General features: G+C 41.2%; 1 long non-coding RNA gene across 1 annotated transcript; it reads left to right on the top strand.

Moving 5' to 3' along the window:
- The first annotated feature begins 1462 nt into the window (after window positions 1–1462).
- Window positions 1463–23208, top strand: LOC118290343. Its single transcript, XR_004786395.2, has 3 exons — window positions 1463–1530; window positions 2525–2578; window positions 19851–23208. It is a non-coding gene; the product is annotated as an uncharacterized LOC118290343 (long non-coding RNA).
- Window positions 23209–24628: the final 1420 nt, after the last annotated feature.

Below are 24628 nucleotides of genomic sequence, written 5' to 3'. Positions count from 1 at the left end.
TATCATTGAACATGACATTATTATGAGGGAAGGTGCTTCTATGAGGTGATTGAGTTACAGGATTCCTGAACGCCTGCAGACCTCACTGATGAAAAGGAGATCGACCTGATGCTGTCCCTGGGAATCAATGAGACATCGAGAGGTGAGTGGTGTCAAAGAAGGATTGCAGCATCAGGTTCTGCATCGATTTCAGGTACCTAAATTAAACTCTCAGTTTGATTCCTACCCAAGACCAAGAATTGATGACCTGCTTTAACAATTGGGAAAAGAATTCGAAACAAACTCGTCACACTACGTCAGTACTATGACAGCATTCACGCTTTCCAAATGAAGTTGGCTCTTTGGAAGGCGCAGCTATCCCAACAAAACCCAGTTCACTTCCCCAAGAACATACTGTCCAGGCTTATAAGTGAGCTTAACAATAGTAACACTATCTTACTCATCTTGGAGAAGAACCTTGCATCAGTCATGCCAGAGGATCTCCAAATGGAGCTGATCGAACAGAGGTATAGCGCACTGTTGAGGGATACATTCACATCTGTTGGTTTGGAATCCTTTTATCAATGTCTGACACCAAATTACACGAAAATTACAACCTTTGCATCAAAGATATTTGTATGTTTTGTACAACATATCTATGCGAGCAGGCTTTCTCGGTATGAACATTAACAAGTCCAAAGTGCGCAATCGGCTGACACACGGATGTTTAAATGACGTAATGAAAAACGCAACAGCCCAGAAACTGGTCCCCGATGTCGACAGGCTGGTAAAGGCTAAAAGGTGTCAGGTGTAAACCAGCAAGTGAAAATGTAAGTAGCCCTTCCTTTTCGACACTCAATCATTCGTATATTGCAGGTCACAAAGTCACTCCCTCCTGCCCCCTCTCTGTCTTCTTTGTTCCCATCCCTATCACACTAGATCCTGATCACCACAAACCACAAATGTGTGAATAGATATTCAAACGCAATATGTGATTATTGTGGTTTATTGTTGTTTGAAATGTTCTCTGTCGCACTTATGATTTGTCACAGTTCTCTATTCTTTTTGGTATTTTGGACTATAGCTTAGCTATAACCTGCATTCTTTCAAATATATAATTAATAAATAAGACAGAGATTCGAATGGAGTATGTTATTATTGCTGTAATAGTTGTATGAAGAGTACAATTGCTTTTTGGTTAGTTGTTGCACTTTCTTCTACTTGAAATGTATTGTTTTCAATAGGAAAATGTGTATTATTTTCATGTGCAAACAAGGTATCTGTGGGCCTTCTTGAATTATTTCATATAATAAATCCGTAAGTATCCTAAATACCCATTTGTTGTCTCAAATAGATTTTTGAGGCGATTTCGAAAATCGGCAGCAATGTCCCAGCGGCTTCGCCCGAAATGTCCCCGATTCCTGTCCAAAGCCCCTCCCCCCACAACACATGAACGCACACTGCTGCCTCAGTCTGAGTCTGACTGCTTCGGAGGAGGAAGCAGGAGCGGAGCACAACGACGCTAACTGCCTGTTCGTGGGTCATTCACAAGTAAGAAAACACCGGACGTTATCATAATGTAAACGTTAACAATGAACATGGGTTGGGTGTCGTCAGTGTTGGGAAATATCATTAAAAATAGAGTTCTGATGCAGTAAGTTGTTGCTAGGTAGCTAGCAACAAGTTACTGCAGGCTAAGCTAAAACATAAACAAGGTTAGCCAAAGTTTGTTTTGAGTTTATATTTTTAAACTTCAGCGCATTTCAGCCATAGTGTGACGATGAAATAGCTGTAGCACCTTGTAGCTTTCTGACCTTTTCTTCTGTTAGTATGTATTACACAATGAAGAAGGTGAATTTTGTACAGGACTCATGACATGGCCACAGATGAAGGATTTTTTTCGTTTCAGTGTCAGCTCATTCAATGTATTCATCGCTATTGGTATGTTACAAGAGTTTCAAGTAATATGACAGAAAGTGCTTCTCACAAAAATCGCCTACCCCACCCTTAAGCAAAAAAGAATCCATGCGAATAATCTCCAGACTTGGATGTTTAATAATATTAGTCATGTATTAAAGAGGAAACAAGCCATGAAAATGATTTTCAGTTTATTTTCCATTTACGTTTGTACCTCTGAAAATTTAGTAACTATGTGAAAATTTTGTAACACATCCATTAATGCAATGAAGAGCTAGGGAGAAAATATTGCTAAAAGAGCAGCTGGCAAGTTGAAACTGTTCTTCAAAAGAGACAGAACCAACATTATATACAATTCAATTTCATTTGTATCGTGCCAAATAACAACATACATTATCTCAAGGCACTTTACAAGTGAGCAGTTGCATAACCATTGCATTAAGCTCCATCAGACTATTTCTAATGATTACAATAATAATACTGACACTTTTAGATGCAATGATGTGTGTGTGTGTGTGTGTGTGTGTGTGTGTGATGAAATGTACACCTGCCATATAGAGTAATGTGATGGAGCTCTGACCTTTGCTTCCTGCTTAACCTCCACTCTCCTCTGGAATGTTTCAAACAGTGAGGACACAGCGAAGGCTTCATTCAGGAACACTCAGCTGAATACACAAACAAGGTAGGGAAAGCCATTAGACACGTGTTACATTGTAAATAAAATCGACATTATGTTTCCATCAAAAATTCTTGACTTTACGTTTCTGAAACAATATCATAAGGCAAAAAAGTTGATACAAGAGGTTATAGCACATTCTACCAAATAACGTTCCAAAACCTAACAAAAAGACAATAGAACAGCATTCAATCCTCCTGCTGGCATTTCCAAGCAGCGCATGGAAGACCAGGGAAGACGGCCTTGCATGCTGCTGCTCTCCCTGCCTCACACTCGCCGAGGGCTCTTCCAAGGGTAGAGAGGTGTGTTCTCAGAACCATGAATATATTGAATGAATTGTTTCCAATTATCATGGATATGATTTAAATCCATACACAACCACACACATAATCAATCACACATTTTTATAACAGAAACTGGAACATAATATTGGAATTATATTATATAATAATATAATAATAATAATATATTATAATATTGGTTTGAGTCTCTACATAGGTAGAGCTCACTGTTGGTGTTGTGAAGGCCAGATGGTTGTGCCTTAACACAGCTGGTGCTAAGCTGCTCTACACGCTTGCGAAGGCATGTCAAATAATTTTAAGCATGCTGCATATTGTATAACATTGCAATGAATAAAGATGTGCTGATCCAGCACCATCAGAAAACATGCCAGCGCAACATCATTATGGCATGAACTGCAATTTTTCATCCATATAAGGTTCCCCTTGTCATCAATTTTTTAAGCCATTTTCATTTAAGCCATTTTTGTAACCATTTCCTCTTTATTTCAGTGCGACTCACAGGTGACACAGCATTAACAGCTCTGCTTTAGTCACTTTATTCTTCTTTTGACGCTGCTAAAAAGTGTCCGATCTCGTAAAATTCTTTTTATCCTTTGATGCAGTTGTCATGAATGGACACAATGGGGCAGGAAGCGAAGCCTTATATGGTATTATTGGGTTATTATTTAAATTAAAGTTTGCTAAATCTGATGTACCGTATAAACAAATGCAAGAGATATTTGTGATGTTCTTGCATGAGGTCCAGATGTCTAGGATTCAACTGATTAAACATCATTATGAAGTGCTTTCTGAAAAAATTTGTTTAACTTTTGACAGTGGAAAAAGTTATCTTGTGGAGCTTTAAATAGAGCCTGTCCTCGAACTCATTCAACGAACTATGTCCTTTTTGACACACCTTATTACGTTGTATGTGGTAGTTTTAAAGACCCCAGATGTAGTGGTAGTTATGTACACATAAGAGGTCAGAGTTGGACCTGATAGGTCCGTCAAGTTTGTGTATGTAAACAGATTTCCTTATATTCTGTAAAGTATTTATGCTATCATCTTTACTGATCATGTAATCAGTAATGTGCTGATTCCCTGCCAATCAGCACGTATTAAATCAACTGGATTTATTACATTACATTACATTACATTCATTTAGCAGACGCAATCTGTCCAAAGCGACTCTGGTCACGACCCAGAGTTCATGACTCTAAGTGAGGGTTGGAATCTTCTTGCAAATGAAATGCTTCATCTTTTATCGCCCTCTTCACAATAACAGCCTGGTTGAACATCCACATTATGAAATTAAATTAATGTAATCGCTCCATCACTTCTGAGCTAGAATCCTGAGATACTTAAAGTCTGGCACCTGGGGCCAGATCCATCCCTAAACTGGAGGGAGCAACACACCATTTTCTGGCAATGAAAATACAGAGTCTTATCCCAGCTGCCTCACACTCGGCTGCAAACCGTCCATGTCCACACTGAAGGTACTAGTCGAATGAAACCAAACATTCTCATGTTTCCAAACCACACACCTACGTCCTCCCATCTGTGCCTTGAGATCCTGAGTCTAACACCCACAGAAAATGTGTTTAACTTTGTGTTCCAAATAAGGACACAGATCTCACTTTTTCTCCACACGGACTGGATGGCTCGTGACAATGTCCCAGGTACAGTACCCCTTACTGCATTATCCCCCACATAATTCCCAGGGGGACATAGTCATGAGCCTTTTCCAATTTCACAAAACACAACACAGTAGACTGGATAGTCAAACTCCCATGACCCCCTCAGCAACCCCACAAGTATAAAGAGCTCATCCACTGTTCCACTACCAGAACATAATCTGCGCTGCTTTTCCCGAATCCACACTGGAATAAACCCTGCATGTTAGTCTTAGCAGTGTGATGCCCATGATAATTGGAGCACACCCTCCAATTACATTTTTGAAAATGAGAACCACCACATCAACATGCCACTCCACAGGTGTAGTAGCTCAGCTACTCTACACACAGCTACTGGTCATAGGTAACTGTCTGTTGTTCAAATTCCAGTATGTGTTCTCAAAACAGTCATGCAGGGCTGAGGTGGATACCACTAGACAAATTCTGATTGTCCTGTGTGCTGGCTGGCTGCGATTCTACAGTGGTCTGTTTGCTAGGTGGAGCATAACACAGGTGGTCTGTGTGGCCACATGGGTTGAGATGTTGATTTGGAAGATTAAATAGAGACATGAAGGAGATACTGTGACAAAATGTGTTTATTTTAGGTTGATATTTTATTTTGCAGTATATGTTTTATGAACATTGAAATATGTCTGGAGAGACAGTTATACAGTGACATAATACTGGTTAAACATAAAATGAATAATGTTAACATTACCATAACTTTTCGATACAGTGAAGACAGGCCACGTCTCCCATGTCATCCTTTCTCTTCTTCTGTTTCAGTTATACATACAGCTGTCGGGTGCCGCAACCCGGTACCCGTAACATAAAAAAACAGCAATTTCTAATTTCAGAGAAGGTTATTTGGAGTCTTAGGTAGATTACTTTATTGTTCAAGGTCAAAACATATAGGCTAATAGGACTATTGGGAGCGCTTGTCCTGGTTTTTGGTGCCTCCTTTCTCTGGCAGCCGTGTCAGGTGGTGCTGTGGTTATCTGCAGCGCAGCTTCTCTGCCACTGTTGCCACTATTACTGGGTTGTTGTTTTTCAGTAGTTCCTCTGCTGTTCCCTGAAGTGCAAAACGTTATTTATGTCATAGCATAGTCAGTGGAAAAAAACTGTTGGAGGGGCAACTACGTCCATGTGCGGCACTATCCAAGGATGGTGATAAAACAACCTGACGATGTTAAGGTGGTGAATCTTGGAGGGGAAGAAAAATGATTACAGCATAAAAACACTGTTTCAGTGTTCGGAGGGGCACCTCACTTTAAAGGGGCCATATTATGCTCCAGGCACCTTTTCAGCCTGCCTCCACGTATATTTGGTTATCTGGGGTGTCTGCCAGCCCACGGAGAATGAAAAGAAAACAATGAGTCGTTGATCCGTGGTTTGGGTTGATCGTGCAGACGGTCTGTAAATGAGCCATTCACAGCCCGGGCGTCAAGTGACGTAAGTTGACTCCTGCTACTGGGGCGACCACGCCCCCAACCTGAGCAACACCTCCCCCCTTGAAGTGCGGAAAAACAGATCGCGTCTACGCCATAATTTTCTCGCGGCTGCCGGCTTGCGGCTGCCGGCGGACCTCATGGCGGGATGTCGTTAACGTTCTATCGCCCAGCCCCTTGTATCTGTGTGTAATTATGGAGAACGTGTTCTGTGCCTCCTGGGTCTCTACATCGTGTATGTGCCTTGTTATGTGTGACTGTTGTCATGGCAGTGCAACGCCGTAGTTGCGCAGCAGACGCGGGGAGGAGCGAGGCGGAGCGAGGCGGAACACGAAGGGAGGGGGGCGAGGAGTGAGCAGGAAAGCGCTGGAATCGACCGTAGTCTCACAGGGCTGTTTATACAGAAAGAGGAGGGTGCTGTGTGGCTTTATCCTTGAGGTGTTTTGACATGGAATGGCAAAGACATGTAGTGCACACACCTGAAAACCAATGTAACTTGTGTAAAAGGGGGCATAATATGGGCCCTTTAATTTTAAAGAAGAAAGTAGAAAAAATTTGAACCTGTCCTTTAAAACTTTTGAGAAGGATTTTGGCTTAAACAGTCATTTTATTTCCATTTATTTCTAATACTGTATTTGAGCAGTATACCTTCATACATTAGCCTGATAATAACTAATACTCAGATGCGTATTAGTCTGGGACCTCTCGGTTCATTTTTGGATTTCCAAGAGTCATGGTATAAACCTCGCCCATTATCACATAATCTGTTGTGATTTGACTGGCAAGTTTCTGCTGGAGGTAATCACTTCCCAATGGAGGGGATCCAGACCGAGTCTGGTAGATAAAAAATGAAATGAGCTCCCAGAATTCATCTGGGTCCCTGGCTATCCATACATGCTTCCTCTGAATTCGCCAAATGTGAGAATACCACATTATACTAAGTTGTAGCCTGAATTATAAATCTAGTTTCCAAAAACAACAAACTAGTATATACAGAAACATTATAGCTCAACACAGAGGGAGTTATTATTGTTATTCACTGGACACAATCCAGCTGAGTGGGGCTGAGGTCTTTGAGTGCAAACGTATGTTTCCTATGTTACGTGATTATATCCACATTCCCCACCCAGATTCAAATAGCTGTGTGTATTCACAGCAAGACGTATTTCTTCCTGTTGACAAATCAGACTGAGTGAACTGAGAGGAGGTGAAGGGTGAGTTCTCTTAGTGATGATAAGCTATTGCACAGTGCAGGGGCAAATTATCAGGCCTTATTAAACGTTTTTCAAGAGGAACATCCTTGATTTATTTTCATAATACCGTGTTTCTCACAGGTCAGCAATAATAAGGTAAGGTTGCCATGGTAATACACAGATGATGCTGATATCTTCTAACACAAACATGACATAGATGGAATTGGAAAGCTATTTAGTGGTGTAAACTATCAAAATACTAAACAATTCTTTTAATTTTAAAAATGCATAAATGTTTTCTTCAGAGATGTTTAAAGATTTTTTAAAGATATAGGTCAGGTATCAGCACCTTAGACCAGAACAGTGAGTTGGCATCAGGAAGAATGGAAGTTAACTCTGGGCTAGTTAATTATAGTTCAACTTTGATTACTGTTGTGTGTCAGTGGAATGACTCGATGATCAGTGCAGGCATTTAGATAGCTACTGTCATCAGAGGGTAAAAGGGTTTTATAGCCATGCCACACTAACATGGAGACATGAACCAGTCTTAGGCCAAAGGGAGTTGATGGGTCATTAGGATGACCTTGCTCTTCACAGCCTCACTGGGTAGAATCATCAATGTCATACTCCACTTTCCGCCATCAGTCAACAAGGAGAGTTGTGGTAGCAGAGCCAGAGGTAACAGTATTAGTAATGCGAGTTGCAGGAAAACAGCCTACCGCAAACATTTTCTGTGAATTTTACCATAAAAAAAACAATACAAGAAAGCCGAATGTCGAAAGATGAAAAAAACAAGTCAAACCAAAATGATGTATGACCTGAAATGATTGTCAGGAATTTTTCAATGAATGACAGAAATTAATTTGAAAACGATCTATAAAAATGATGCTTTTTTTGATCCTGAATTATGTCTCTATTTTTCAGTGATTTTTCATCCGATTGGTCAGTAGATGGGCTGTTGACAGGTTTTGATCTGATTCCTAGAGCTGAACCTTCTTCATCTCAAGGCAACTCTATAGTCCAGAGGATATAAAACCTGTAAATACATTCTGACAGCCAATCAATGATTCTGATTGTGTCCAAGTTACATAAACCTTTTGAAAATGCATGTCAATCAGGTGAAGAAAAACACAATAAAAAGAGAAAAAGGAAACTGGAGAACTAAAATTAGGAATGGGACTGATATATATATAGTATAGATGATTTATAGTGAAGCCTGACTCTTCTAGCTTTCGGGGAAATGAAATACAGACACTATGTAAATAGGTGGCGCTGGTAAGGACACCACCCGCCCCCAAAACTCACTCACACACACACACACACACACACACACACACACACACACACACACACACACACACACACACAAAATAAATATTCTGTTCATAGAGTGTATCCCCACAGAACATATGTCATCCATGTCAGCAACCCTTGGCCCGGAGGCAGGAAATGGACAGATGACCGCCATTCCATCTGTGATGTGTTTACACTGATGTTACAGTTACATCTACACACTGAATTCTGCTGTCCTACATACAGTTCACTCACTACCATCATCAGTTTGCAGTTAAAAAAATACATGACGGATGTAACATTTCACTGTAAAGATGGAGCTTTAACATAATACAAATAACACATCATGAGGTCCAACAGTTACTGTAAGAAACACATTATTCTAAGTTCATTTCAATTCAGCACCAAATGTCATAACATACTCTTTACAAGGCTCTTTACACAGTGAGGTCGAGACCTCACAATATGACAGAGAAACAACAGCACCCACAATGAGCAGCACTGAGACTGTAGACAGAAACCTCCCTTTAAACAGGAAGAAATCTCTAACAGAACCAGACTCAGTTGTGAATTAAGGAAATATTATTAGATTGTCAATGTCTCTGCCGTATGTCAGAACAAGGTCGAGGGTTTGATTAAAACAGTGAGTGGGTTTATTTACAAGTTGAATAAAACCAATTGTGTCTATTCGTGAAATGAAAGCAGAACTAAGACGTTATTGGCAACATCCACATGAATGTTGAAATCACCCTCTATAATAACCTTATCTGTGCTAAGCAATGACTCAGATAAAAAGTCTGAAAATTCAGATAAAAATTCAGAGTAGGGGCCAGGGGGACGATATACAACGACTAGGATAACTGGTTTTTGACATTTCCAGCTTAGGTGTATGAGGCTAAGAGTAAGTTGAGTAATTCTATTCCATAAAAATATTCCTTTTGTACATTCCGCTCCTACGAGCATCATTTTAAATTACAATTTTACACCACAAGAAAGACATTTTAACGGAGACCTGACTTAATGTTGGAGATTTAACCTCACTCTGTGAGCTCTGCCACGTGCATGCGGAGGTGCTTTAGCCACATGTTACAGTTTTAAATGTAAAAGTAAATGATGATGTCTACTCCTCTTTTGAAGTGCAACTTAATTTTGCAAATTTTCAAGTTAATGTTGGGACCCCTTACTCCATTTTAAATGCCCTTCCCTCCTTTCCTGATACTGAAGAGCCAGTCACTCTTTTTGCTCATCCTGCTCTGCACGCTGAACTTTGTAGACCCCCACCCCCAAACTAAACACTGGAAATAGCCCCTGGCTTAATGACTCTTCCAGTGATCGTAGATGAGCATGTAGGAGAGCGGGACCTGAACTGTTGAATGAAAAAGAAGGCAGACAGGAATATCACATATAAATATGACTACACTGCAAGGATTTCAAACCACAGAACCACTGTGTCAAATCCTCACTGATCTACATCAGAATTAGAAAGTGTGAACATTTACACTGTTCCATGACTGCTGATGCTGTTTCCAAGTAAAAAATTAACTGAAAAAGTTCAGCAAAAGACATTTTGCATGGTGATACAGAACTGAACAATGTGCTGAGTGTGAGCAGTCCGGTTTCTATATCAGCTTTGCCTTTCAAGGTCATTTGGTGAAATGTTGGAAGAAGTAAAGGCACAGGAACACAATTAATATGTGATCACTTGCAAATCCTCAAACATACAGCTTGACAAACAGCTCTCCAGCACGAGAAACTGTTAAAATCACATAAACCGATCATTTATTATTGGACTGAATATGAAACTGTTGTGACATTACAACATTCTCCAGCCATCACCAAGTGGGTCCTGTCATCATGTGTGAGCGGCGGTGGGACACTTCAGTTATCAAAAACCACCTTGGTGTCACATCGTTACTAACAAATTACAAGCTAACATAACAGATGACATATTGTTTTAGGATTTTTTATAATAGTATTTTGTTGTTGTCTGAACATCAGGTCAGATCTCAGGCTGCCAAAAATGATTTTAGGGAAGCTGTATAAACACATAAGAACTGGAATGACCTGTTTTCCTTTCTTTTGCGTTCTTAAAAATTACCACGAGCCTCTGCAAAGGCAATTGTATCCCAGTGAACAAATTAATCGTTCGGTAAAAACCATCAGCCAGCAATAATTTAATCAGATTTTTATCATGTTGAATCATTTATCTCTGCCTCGGTTAGGAGGAAAATCGTTCAATAAGGGCCATAACTGAATTTAGTTTTGTGACTGTATGATCTGTCTTATACTTTCAGCCACACAAACCTGACCTCATTGACATGGAACTAAACATTGGAAAGTTTACAGGTTAACAAACGTTGGAGTCCACTGAGAATCCATCGTGTCCTGAGACATGACAAACCTGCTATCTGAACTATGGTGATGATCTCCAACTTCATAAACCTTGTTGATTAGGGGTAAAACCATCAAGTTGCGATCCAAGTTGCATTTCCTTGGGTGATTTATCATATAAAAAAGTTCTGCACTTACAAAAATAAGGCCACATTTGTGTATGCCACTGCTCATACATATGTATGCTTCAGAGAACAACAGTCATGTCTTTTCCTCATCACAGTTCTCATTCCGTTCACACTCTCTACATCTCCAGTAAAGAGTGTGTATATTTTTTTACTATATGCCTCACTTTTTACTATCACAGTGAAGTTGAAGATAAAAGTAGAGTTTATTGAGGTGCACGCTCTTCTGATCAGTGCAGTTTGGAACGTTAGCTCCGTTCACATGGTTCTCTGGTCACAAAACAGCAAACCAGCTGTGCATAAAATGAGAGCTTATTGGTGGTTCAGCGGGAGTGTGTGTGTGTGTGTGTGTGTGTATGTGTGGCAAACAGCTGTCGGTGAATAGTGACTATGTCTTTACTGACAGTGATGAACTGCTGTTTAGATATTTGTCAGTGTTTTGGTTGGATAAAATTCCAACTGAAGCTCCAAAACACACCTGAAAAGTACCTCCATGTCATACACACAATAATATAGACCGTGTTGTGCCTCATAAAATGGAGGATATGACCATGTGGGCTTTTGCACAAAAGACAAAGGAAAAGTAAGAAAACTCAGATTGCCATGGTCCTTCACCTTATCACACCTGTGGTGTAAAACCTCCTTCCAACTCCAGCCACTATTGGTCACTGTGTGCCCCAGACCCCAAGGGGTCACCAGGCCAATACAACCCCCAGTTCATTCTCTTCTTCTTTGCTCCCTTACGAAGAGTAAAGATCTCTTTCTCCTGCTCTCTTTGGAGAGTCAAAATGTCAGAGCTCTGCTCTCTGAGATCCTGTCCTAATGAAGGCCTACCCGAAGCAGACTGCCACAACTTCCAAAAGGCAGTGACACGAGAGCCTGCCTGAAGACCAGCCAAGGCTGTAAGTCTGCTTTTATATCAGTGGCTACAACCCAAAGTCTTGCCAGCTGATCCAAGTAACAGGAGTCACCAAGCTAGTTTACGTCAAGCATCCAACTCTGTAAGAAGACCATGGAAACTGAAACCACACAGCACAACTGCATCTTTCACACGAACAGCAAATTAAAGGACCTCCATCTTCTTTTTACATGAACTTGGTAAAGTAACCTGGGTATACAGCATAGCATAATGCAACACATTATATGATCATAGGAATGTTTAACTGTGTTCACTCTGTGTTATTTTTAATTATTGTATATATATATATTTATTTATTTATTTATATATAAAAGAGATTTTGACATTAGTACCCTGTACCCCAACCCTCTTTTAACCTATGTCCTGCAACAAATTACCTTAAAGGGCCCATATTATGCCCCCTTTTACACAAGTTACATTGGTTTTCAGGTGTGTGCACTACATGTCTTTGCCATTCCATGTCAAAACACCTCAAGGATCAAGCCACACAGCACCCTCCTCTTTCTGTATAAACAGCCCTGTGAGACTATGGTCGATTCCAGCGCTTTCCTGCTCACTCCTCGCCCCCCCTCCCTTTGTGTTCCGCAAAGCTCCGCCTCGCTCCTCCCCGGGTCTGCTGCGCAACTACAGCGTTGCGCTGCCATGACAACAGTCGCACGTAACAAGGCACATACACGACGTAAAGACCCAGCGAACACGTTCTCCATAATTACACACAGAGCACAAGGGGCTGGGCGATATAACGTTAACGACATCCCGGACGGCCGAGCCCGCCGGCAGCCGCAAGCTGCGAGCTTCGTCGGCAGCCGCAAGTGGGAGCTTCGCCGGCAGCCACGAGCCGTGAGGTCCGCCGGCAGCGGCGAGCCTGCAGCCGCAGGCCGGCCGCCGCGAGCCGCAAGGTCCGCCAGCAGCCGCAAGCCGGCAGCCGTGAGGTCCGACGGCAGCCGCGAGAAAATGATGGCGTAGACGCGATCTGTTTTTCCTCACTTCAAGGGGGGAGGTGCTGCACAGGTTAGGGGTGTGGTCGCCCCAGTAGCAGGAGTCAACTTACGTCACTTGAATCAACGACTCATTGTTATCTTTTCATTCTCCGTGGGCCGGCAGACACCCCAGATAACCAAATATACGTGGAGGCAGGCTGAAAAGGTGCCTGGAGCATAATATGGCCCCTTTAACAATGAAGCACAGCATGTGGCTTAGCCGACACCTTTGATGCCACCATTTTGTTGTAGTTTCTTTGTTAACTGCCATCTTGTTTGTAGTACTTCTTAGACCTTTGACCTCATACACACACACATAGACCTGTATATATTTGCATTTGTCAGATTAGATATTGTTGTTTCAATTGTAATCTTTTAAATAAATGTTTCTAAATATTAAGTCTGGTCTATTTAATATTGCATAAGAGTGAGTATTGCCAAAATCTTACTCGAAATCCTTCAAGCTCGGCTATCTACCAATATGGTGATTTTGGTTGTAATTATTTATTTATTTATTATATAATCTAATCAGAATTCCAGATTGATGGTGAGAATATTGTAAATTAGACTGAATCAGTAAATTGGCTATAATTTCCCTTCCTTTGAAGGGTGGTGCCACGAGGTAACTTTGATTTTAATTAAAGTTACTATTTGTGCTGCTCATTGTGGGAACTGTTGGGTTTTCTCTGTAATATTGTAATATCGACCTCACTATGTAAAGAGCCTTGAGACAATGTATGTTGTGATTTGGCGCTATACAAATAAAATTGAATCAAATTCATAAACTGCGGGCTCATCATAGACTTGTGGGCGACCTCTCTACTTCATGAGCCACATTCTGACCACATTCTCTGGTTTCTGAAAGGGGTCCCGACCTCTAGGTGTGGTGGTAGCTACTGTGTATGAGGGTGGAGCGTTTCCTCTGTTTATTAACAGAAGCAGTTGGGGTGTCTGCTCTGTTTTTTCTGAATTGGCTCAAACTCTAAAAATGACTAATATGGTAGGAAAATGAGGATCTTGTACAAGGTTTTCTATAAACATCTTTGCTCACACTTACCATTTTAAATGAACTGTATTCAGTGCTCGAAATGGAAAAAAAAATAGTGCTGGTACTTATTCACGTGGCGTGTATATCAGCAGGTATTAGCAAAAATGATAAAGTATTAAAAGATGAATTTCTACAGAGACTAAAAAATTCCTGGAGATATTAGTGATGTCCACAATAAAATATTTATTTAAATGTATAACCTGTCCATTAATTTGTCTGAAAACGACTGGACCTTTGTTGCACATTTGTCTGACTTGTGTATTTACATTATTTCCAAATCTTTCCAACCATGTTCAAACTAAGAGAAATCTCTCATTTCGTTCAAGCTACTGTTTCCCATAGGATTTTGAGAGAGTATGGTGGATTGGACGTGAGACCCTGTAGGGGTGTTTGGGGGCCTGCTCCCCCGGAAGAACACTGATTCTCCGGTTCAGTGTTCCGTGTACTGAGTCAAGCTTCATCGAACTTTGAATTAACAGGTGTGCAGCTCTTTGTGCTCTTTGAATAGGCCAGATAATCTAACATGTAGAGAGTCTGAATGAGTATCGGCATCTTCCGGGAAGTCCCGGTACGCAAAAAACAAGGGTGTAAATCACAGGCACTAGAAGTAGATATTGGCAAGTGAGGAGTACACACTACACAGCACTGGCTGACCATCGTTACACATGCTGTGCACAACAAAACAAAATATGCAAGTATTAAATCCCCTTCCAAATATTTGTGCTTGAGACATTCAAAAAAACTGAGCATTAATCAAGGGTATACAATGTTCACATTACAGGCTTTACTCAATTTACAAATGTCTATTTGAGGCTGACGACGTGATGAAAAATTACTGTCTGTTCCGCCCTTGTCGCTAGGGGTTGCTGCAGCACCCTCAGCACCCACCTTCCCGAGCCCTTGGCTGCACTTGACACCATCCATCACAAGACTCTATTACCCCTCTGTCACTTGTCAACTGCCTGATTGAAAACAAACCTGGATGTCATCTTACCTATTCAAACTCAACAGCAGCAAAACAGAGCTCATGTTTGTAGCCCCCAAGCCACTGCTCTAGAGGGTTGGAGAGCTCATCCTCAAGATGGATGGCTGCTCCATCTCCCCGTCCCCAGAAGTCCGCAGCCTGAGTGTCATCCTGGACTCTATCCTCTCATTCCATTCACATGCCAAACTAATCACCAAATCTGCCTTCTACCACCTTGAGAACATCTCCAGACTCCGGCCTTCACTCTCTGACTGGCAGAGACACTCATTCATGCCTTCATCACATCCAGCTTGGACAATTGCAATGGTGTCCTGTTTTTGGGGAACCCAGCAAAAACCCTGGACAGGCTCCAACATGTGCAGAACTCACCTGCCAGGGTTCTCACTCACCCCAGCCCCGGCACCACACCACCCCCACCCTTACTCATCTTCACTGGCTCCCGGTCAAGTACTGCATCACATACAAAATCATCCTCCTCACCTATAAATCCCTCCATGCCCTTGCCCCCCAGTACCTACTGGACCTTCTCCATCCCGGAATCTGCAGTTCGGGGACAGGGGTTTGCTTTCCATACCCCACAACAGACTGCAGTCTTTTTGGGACAGAGTCTACAATCCCTCATGATGTGTGTGTGTGTGTGTGTGTGTGTGTGTGTGTGTGTGTGTGTGTGTGTGTGTGTTACAAAACAGTGTTTTAGCACTTTGAGATTGCTTTTAGCAATGAAAAGTGCTCTATAAGTGAAATTTATTATTATTATTGTGTGTGAAATGTAAAGCGTCCTTGGGTCCCTTGAAATGTGCTATACAAATATTAGTTACTATAGTTATTATTATAAGCGTTTTCTCCCACTGTGCAATATTAAGAAATTAGAAACATCCTATCTTAAACGGATGACTAAAAACTGGTCCATGCATTTGTTACTTCTAGACTGGGCCACTGATGTTCCAATAAGTCTGTGAAAAGCCTCCAGTTAATCCAAAATGCTGCAGCACGAGTTCTGACAGGAACTTGTCCTTAATAATCAAGCTCCATCATAACTTACAGAGCTCATAGTTCCATATTATCCCAATAGATCACTCCGCTCTGTAAACTCAGGACTACTTGTGGTTCCCAGAGTCTGTAAAAGTAAAATGGGAAGCAGAGCTTTTAGCCACCAGGCTCCTCTCCTGTGGAACCAGCTCACTATTATTATTGTCATTATAAGAATAAGTCTGACAGAGCTTAAAAACAATGGTTACAGAACAGTTCCTGGCCTCTCTCTTTCTGTTCTCTGCCCTCCTTTGCAACAACCTCTCCTTTCTCCCCCATTTCTCTCCTCTAACCCTGAGCAGTAGAGGCAGATGGCCGCGCACACTCCAGTCCAGTTCTGCTCGAGGTTTCTTCCTGTTAAAAAGGAGGTTTTCTCTCTACGTCGCCAAGTACTTACTGATTGTAGGGAACTGTTCAATTTGTAAGGTGCCTAGAGATAATATATATTGTGGTTTGGCACTATACAAATAAAACTGAATTTAATTGAATTTAATGTTGGGCCTTGGCGGAGGTATGTGCTCCACTGAGTGCAATTCTACTTTCAGTCCGGTGATAGCTTTTTACATCTGTAAGAGACAAAGTTAAATACCTAATTTATACATATTCAGGGGCAATTTAGTGAGGACAAGCAGGGGATCAAACCACCATTCAGGTTAGTAGATTCCCTCTACCAACCATCAGCTGACACTAGCAGCTGTCAAACTTGAGTCTTCCTAATCCTGTAGAACCTGATAAGGCTGTTTTCTGATTTTAATTACAGATTGTGATTATTGTGATTGTCATGGTAAGGAAGCAAAAACAAAGAACAATATGTTGTGCATAGTCAAGTGGACAGTCCTGCTTCTTTTCACGTCTCAGACAGCAACAAACATACTATGAAATTATTTTGACAAATTATTGTGAATAAAATGATGAGATTTTAGATATGGTTAGGGTTAGAGAGAGATATGGAGGCTTAAATTTAAGCATTTTCCAAGCGCCACCCAAGTGGTTTTAGATTGGTTTCAGGCTTGATGTGAAAGACAGAATCTCAGCTTTCTCATTCATTGTCTGTTATTGTCGTCCTACCCGTCTGAAGATGATAGTAATTATGTGAATAATTTAATTGCCACTTACAGCTGAAGAATAGAGAGTTGGTCACAACATAGGGTTGTGAGGATATCCAATGAGAAATATCATTATTTACAGTGCGATCTCAGCAGTCAGCCAGTCACTAAATGAGGGTTTGATGTTTGCTCACATCCACACACTGAGATAATTACTGCTCTCAGGCTGGATGATAATACAGCACAGAGCTGATCGCACTGTTTCGCTGTAGACTGAAAAACAAAGCTGGACGAGCAAGAAGACTGTGAGCCTAGACACACAACTTCACTTGACGGTAGTGTGTCGGCTCACAGAGCAAGTGAGCCTATATGTGTGTGTTGACATTCTTTGGGTTGCCTGGTCACATTCAGAACTCCTCCACGCCTTGCCTGAGAACACTAAATGCTGTCATGGGTTCCTTCTTCATGTAATTACCTTCCAAACTCCCTTTTCTATGAAAATACACAGCGGCAGCTTTGGCTCTGGACATAAAGAGGGTTGTCCATTAACCAGAAGGTCAGTGGTTCAATCCCCGTATACTCCAGTCTGCATGCTGATGTTTCCTTGGCCAAGACTCTTAACCCTAAATTCCCCTTGCCAGCTGTGCCAGCAGTGTATGAATGATGTGTGATAGAGTGTTGTGCACTAATTGTTCAGTATTTGAACACACTTTTGCGACTACCCAAAGTTATGCACAAACTTGGTATTTTTCACTTGTAGGTCATGTGATACACATTTGTTACCATTTTGAGACAATATCTCTCCAAAGGGCTCCATTAACAGGGAACAGAGAGTAGAGAAAATAACACTGGGGGCAGATGTTTCCAACCATGACTGGTTTTAATTTGGACTCTAAACTCTATGTAGGAGTTTTGTCTGAGTGGTCAATCCACTGAGGAAATCCATAAAAATCCCAACTCCAACAATCGCTGTTGCTGTTCTAATAAAAATCTGCTACATACAGTGTGAAACACTTGTGTTGGGATCAGTAGGACACTTCTGTCAGCTTTGTAACTGCTTTGTGACCGACGACAACACATACAAACAACAAAGACTGAAGAATAAAATATAGCCATGCATACAGTTTAACAGCCAGTGAAAAATGCCATCTTTTTCCTTTGTCTGTCAGCCCTTTGTATGTCTCTCCCTCTCTCTTTCGCTTTCTCTCTTATGGTGCGTTCACACCGGATGCGATCTGAATTCCTCGTGCGGGTAGATCACTTAAAAAGTCAATGAAAAGAGGCAAATAGCAAATTTTGCGGTAATGACTCAGGCGACAGGAATGGTGTGATTAGATTCGCAGTGTGTCCATCGCTCTAGTTGAAATATTTGAACTGAAAATTTGGGCGACATATTCGTGACGCGATAGCCAATGAGCGTTGAAATCCTCCCTCCGTCACCTGTCGTCAGACGTCCTGTCATTGTTTCATGAATGGAGGATCACTACTGTCGCTGTGTGTGAGCAGCCCGACCAGGTTGATATTTGTGTCGTGACCGGTTGAAGAAGGAGAGGGCTCGGCACAAAGTCAACAAGGAAGTTTGACGCTAGCTTTAGGCCCAGTTAGCACAACCACTTTGTGTAGCTTCCCCAGCGAAACTCCCACCTGCCTTTTTTTCCTTCAACAGTTCATGTTTACCTGCGTGTGTGTCTTTGTCTGCGTGTGTTTGTTCAGATAAGGTTTGTCGGAGAAAGTGGAAGGGATTGAACGGGCAAACTTTCGCGGGACTCACAAAAATAAGCACAAATGTTTGCTTGCGACCAAACTCGTGCGAGCACAGCAACGCGAAAATTCGCTTTGCACCCGATGTAAACGCACCTTTATCTTTACTCTCAGTGGCGTCAGTCCACCCCAACTGCAAAAAACTATTTTGTAACCTACTCGTTGTCCAAGACCTCTTGTGGACCTTTGTTAAGACTCTGGTGAACTTTATTGTTTATGATTTATTTGATAACCTTCCTTGTGTGTGTCATCTTCAGTTAGGTATTTCCTGTTTTATTTTGCATTCAGTTCCTTTGTCCTGTGCCTCTTTGGTCACAACATTTTCCCTGTGTTTCCCTGTGATTGTCTTCACTTGTTCCTAATGTGTCTCACCTGTGTTCTATATGTCCCTCTGTATAAAGTCCTTGTGCCTCCCATTGTTGTCGTTGGTTCGTCTGCTCAGTTTATTTTCTCCTTTAAAGAGTGGAAGTCGATTTTGTTACTCTCCATTAAATACTCCTATTTTGCCTAACCTGCATTTTGGGTCTTGCTTCAACATATTTCCATTACTCCTTCCCTCTTCCAATGAGATAAACCATTGGAAAAGTTTTTCTATGATGAATTTAGTCAGCCTGTTAAATGTGGCCAGCTGGTGTTGCCTCCACAATGCCTTCAGGGAGTTAAAGCAAGCTTAGCTACGTTCTCATAGCCTAGATGAGCTTGACCTCTGCCTGCACTGCAGCTTTACCTCTGAATGGCTATTTCCAATGCACAATTCAATGAAATAATTCAAAAAACAAATTACTTAACTCAGCTATGTTCTTTAATGCTACATTAATTACAACCTACTATATCCATGGTTTGTTCTGTACTGCTTAACTAGATGTTTGGCTGATTGCCATCATGTCAATATGATGAAACTATTCATGAAGTCATGAAGTCTACTTTTTTATTGTCTGCTCAGTTTTAGTTGATCAATGAATGTGAACTTGCCATCATAGGGACAAGGGTTCCAAAACCTTCAAAAGCCCCCCCCACACACACACTCTCTCTCCCTCTCTCTCTCTCTCTACATCAACAGTTTGTATCCCAGTGGAACAAACACAGCTTGTTTTGTGGTCTTCCAGGGACATCAGAGGAGTTGGGCCCTGCTGGCTTCCCTCCAGACGGTAACACAGAGCTGCTCCCCTGACCTCTGCTGTAACGTTCCTGAAGGACATCCTGAAGACGAACAATGGCAGAGAACAAATCTAGTCGATGGTTCCCAAGCCCCCCACCATCCATTTGCTCAGCACTGACAATAATACCAGGAAGGACAGAACACTCTGCTACTCTGTTGGAAAGCAACGCCCTCTGATGTTCTCCTGCTTCAAACGCTGTTTCAGTCAGACTACAAAGAAACCAGGAGGTGACACTCTTAACCAGAGTGCTGATCTTTTTTTTACTATATCTTGGGTCTTATTTTTGTAGTTTTGATCATTTCACTTACCATGTAATTTTTTGCAGAGACAAGTCTGATGGGTCAACAAACATGCAGTCTGTGTGCTGGTTGGAAATCAACAGTTTATCAATATTATCTAATAGGGTTTTCCCATAGGCCTGTGTTGGTCAGCTTGTGCCAAGCCAAGCTGCATTCACATGCATTTCCTCTACAGCTCCAGCAAGAGATAGCCACAGGGCAGTGTGGCACTGAGCTGCTTTGGTTCTGCTGAGATGAGCCTTATTTTCCTTTATCGTTCCTGGACTGGGTTACCTTGATTCTTATGCTATCCAATATTTCCTGCTGTTTTTGTTATGGGAAATGCAAAGTATTTGTCATCAAGTCTATAGAGATTCATTAGTGGGGCTATTCTTCTATAAGAACGGGTCTAATCAATCAGGCTCAGTATGAACACATGCTGTGGTCTCAGGTCAGTGAATCAGGTGCAGGGAGGTAAACCACGAACATCCAGGCGGCAGCCTCTTGCTGTGATTTGACACCATCGACTCCTATATAAGGACGGAAGACATGACAGCTCCCTGAATTGAAGTGACTGGTGACGGGTGACTGGCTGCAGTAAAGGTCTAAACCCAACCTCCTTCATGTTAGCAGATGGGACATGCATCAAGCAACGTCAAAGTACGTGTTAAAATACATTTTTCTGAAAGATGGTTTTGTTATTTAAGGTAGTTATTATCACATGGGTGTTTGTTCAAGTGTTCATGTTTGTGCTCCGATTAGTTATTTGCTGCTATTTTGGCTTCATTCTGTACATAGTGAGGAAGTCATGTTTGAGACTAGAAATAATTGTTCACCTTTCTATGTAGTGCAGTGGGAAAAAATCAAGCGGGGCTAGACACTATCAGAACCATCCAAAAGTTTGCCAGAGGTACCTTCTGTTCTGGATATATAAATGACAGGCCACACAAACCACTTACCTGTACAAACACTTTCAGAGATGTTGTCTATTAGCATGTGTATCAGGACACTAAACTAAAAGTAGACTGAGAGATATGGTTTGTGTTTGCAGGTGTCTGCATGCCTACAATACATTTGTTAGCATATGGTTCCTCCTTTAAGATGTAGTAACATTTTCCGAACTTGAATAATGTAGTCTGCTCACCATAGTTCACTGCGAGCTCACGCCACAGCCATCTGCTTCCGCTTGCCAGACACACAACACAGATTTTATCTCCACTTGAAAATTCCAACTCCCAGCTTTGCAGAAGAAGATAAGCCTTGGATTCAATCATACCTAAAAGGATACTTCTTTGAGCCATGCTATAGTAGCACGACTTCATGGATGTTATCAGTAATTGTTCACCAGTTGGGTCCAGACTAAAATATCTTATCCATTGGAGGGATTAAGATGCCATTTTATTCAGGCAGATGTATATGAATGTATATGTGATTCCCTGAGTTTTCTCTGGAGTTAGCATGCTGATGATTGGCATTGAGCTCAAAGCACAGATGTGTCTTCATATAGCCTCACAGACCTACGAGGATAGTTAGACTCTTATCCATCTATTCATGCAAGAGAACAGCAATGTTCCCAGCCTGCATTAGTATCAATTGTTGATGTTCACTCTGTATAGCAAATCTGAAGGTTTTGTAAACAATGAAACTAATTATTTTGTAACTATCCTTTTAATAAGTCTGATTATGTGACCGTTTGCGAGGTGAGAGAGAGAGGAAACAGTTGCTTTACTGATTCTTATAATGACAATAATAATCCAGACACTTACAGATGCAATTACATTATTATTATGAATATTAATGATCATAATAATAATAATCATAGAGATTTGGAGAGAGCAAACACAGTTAGTGACATGTAATGTAAAAACATGGGGGCAGAGAGAGAGTGAGAGATGCACGATGGGAGTTCCACCCCAGCAGTCTCGACCTATAGCAGCATCACTAAGAGATGGTTCAGCTCTGACTGTAATCTTTGTCAAAGGGGAAGAAGTGGCTGAAGGCTCTGCCCCCCCATTCTACTTTTACAGACCCTGGGAACCACAAGTAGTCCTGAGTTTATATTTCAAATATTTGTATTGACTTTTCAAAGAATTATATGGTGTAAACAATGAATGCCATTTTGGTTTCAATGATCAAACAATACAAACCCGCCCCCCACCCCCCGCCTATCAGCTGGGATCCTATTTGAACACCAGAAACATATTCCTTGAGTATTTAACGATAGAAAATAGAAAGAGAGAGTGAGAAAAATAGAGCTGTCAGGTTATACAATTAAGTCAAGTCAAGTCAAGTCAAGTAGCGAATCTTTCCAAGGCTTAGACAAGACATAATGTTCCTCAGCCACTGAGCATGGGTGGGCGGGGCAGCATCCCTCCATCTTAATAATATGGCACGTCTAGCCAGAAGTAGAGCAATGACAATGTATGTGATTTGGTTGAGTTTAGACGCCTGTCATCTTCACCTGTTGTACCAAAATGAGCTAACAATGGGTTCCGTTCAATATCTATACTAACAATCAAAGACAGAGTTTGGAAGACGTCTTTCCACAATTTATCCAAGCTGGGACATGTGATGTCCAAAACAAAAAGAGAAGCTTCCCCACCTCACAGCAAGGGTCTATATCTGGGTAGATGCAAGATAATTTTGATTTGGACGTATGAGTCCGGTGCACGACCTTAAACTGCAACAGGCTGTGGTGGGCACAAAAAGATGTTTTGTCAATGAGCTTGATGATGGAGTCCAATGTATCCTCGGTCAGCGAGAGGTTTAAATCCTGCTCCGGGGCACTTTTGATCTTCTCTATTGGGGCTTGTCTTACACCTGCCAGTTTATTATAAATGTCTGATATTAAATGCTTACTATACAGGTTTAGACTAAGGACAGTATCCACAGGGTTTTTATCTGGTACATTGGGAAAGTTTGGCAACTTGGAATGAGTGTCTCATTTGCAAGAATCTATAAAAATGTGTTTTTGGAAAGTTAAACTTTCTAGAAAGCTGCTCAAATGATGGAAATCTTCTTTCAATAAAAACAACTGACGGCTACTGTTTTTTGCCACTCTTGAAATGCCATAGTCCTGAGTTTACAGAGACAATTGATCTATTGGGATATTATAGTAGTAATGAATTACAGTAGTCCAGTCTAGAAGTGAAAATGCATGGACTAATATTTCAGCATCCTTTTGAGGTAGGGTGTTTCTAATTTTCTGTCCAAGACACTTGTTTTATGTGAGTCAAAGGACATGTCCTGGTCAAAAATAACTCCAAGGTTTCTCACAGTAGAGCTGGAGGCCAAAGCTATAACATCCAAGGTAACTATATGATCAGATAATGTTTTTCTGAGTTGTTTAGGGCCGAGTACAATGACCTCGGTTTTATCTGAATTCAGAAGTAAAAAACACTGTCTTGACCAAGGACACAACGACATGCAGGGAAAGCTGGGAATCGAAAACCGCCAACCTTCGGGTTAGTGGACAACCGACTCCTACCTACTACCTACTACCTCTATAATGCAGCGACCCTATTCTGTGGCGAACTGTATCATGTTTACTGTACCATTTTACCAGGTTTCATTTCTAAAAAAATTTGTTTATTCAATGATCCCAATGAACAAAAACACAATAGTCCAACATATTGATAAAAATGTGAAATGTTAATGACCCTTATTACGGCAATGAGGTGTGTAAGAAAGCTTTGGAAAACCCAATTTATCGGATATATAAGTGGTACTTTTTTTTCTTCTGTAAAAGTGCCAATTCTAAGATCAAAACTAACACTGAAAAACCGACATCTGCTTCATCTTGTAGATTTTCAGAAATGATAATGTTTAATAACGACATGGATCAGGTTGACATAATTTTGTCCATCCAACCCACTTCCTGCTTCAGCTTTGACCTATTGCATGTATTGTAGGTTTGCTGTTTAAAAGCAACTTTTCAGGCGCTATCATTTTCAATGTGATCTCCTGATAAAGTGGTTGAGGTCATCTGGATCAACTGTTGACGTGTGCTTGATTGATTGTTTGTAGACCTGTTCCAAGATCTCTGCTATCACTTGGGTGAGTAGCTACATTTTTTATTATAATAAAACAGGATTATCCCTCTGACACCGTCTTGTAAAAGCTAAAACCAACGTCAAAAATGTAACTTTGTCATAGTACATGAGTTAAGTACGTAACCCTCTGATTTAAAGACCATTCAAACAATTCAAAAAACATTTAGTCTGTGTTGCAGTTCAGTATCTGTTGCTGCTCTCTCACTCACACAGAGGGTCTGGAATTAATGGACTCTCCCTTATATTTATTTAACTTGACACATCTGCTCAAACAGCCATGTTTGACAAAGATGAAAGATTGTTTATTGATGGGAGAGTCATCTGCCGCGCCTGTGAGCTTTGTTAACTCCCAGCAGCTGTCATAGAGCCCTCTGATATGACAATAATAACAGTA

This window comes from Scophthalmus maximus, chromosome 18 (assembly GCF_022379125.1).
Source record: "Scophthalmus maximus strain ysfricsl-2021 chromosome 18, ASM2237912v1, whole genome shotgun sequence".
In the NCBI taxonomy this organism is placed as follows: domain Eukaryota; kingdom Metazoa; phylum Chordata; class Actinopteri; order Pleuronectiformes; family Scophthalmidae; genus Scophthalmus; species Scophthalmus maximus.
The sequence above is the reverse complement of the archived record's forward strand: the minus strand, read 5'-3'. Positions and strand labels throughout refer to the sequence as shown.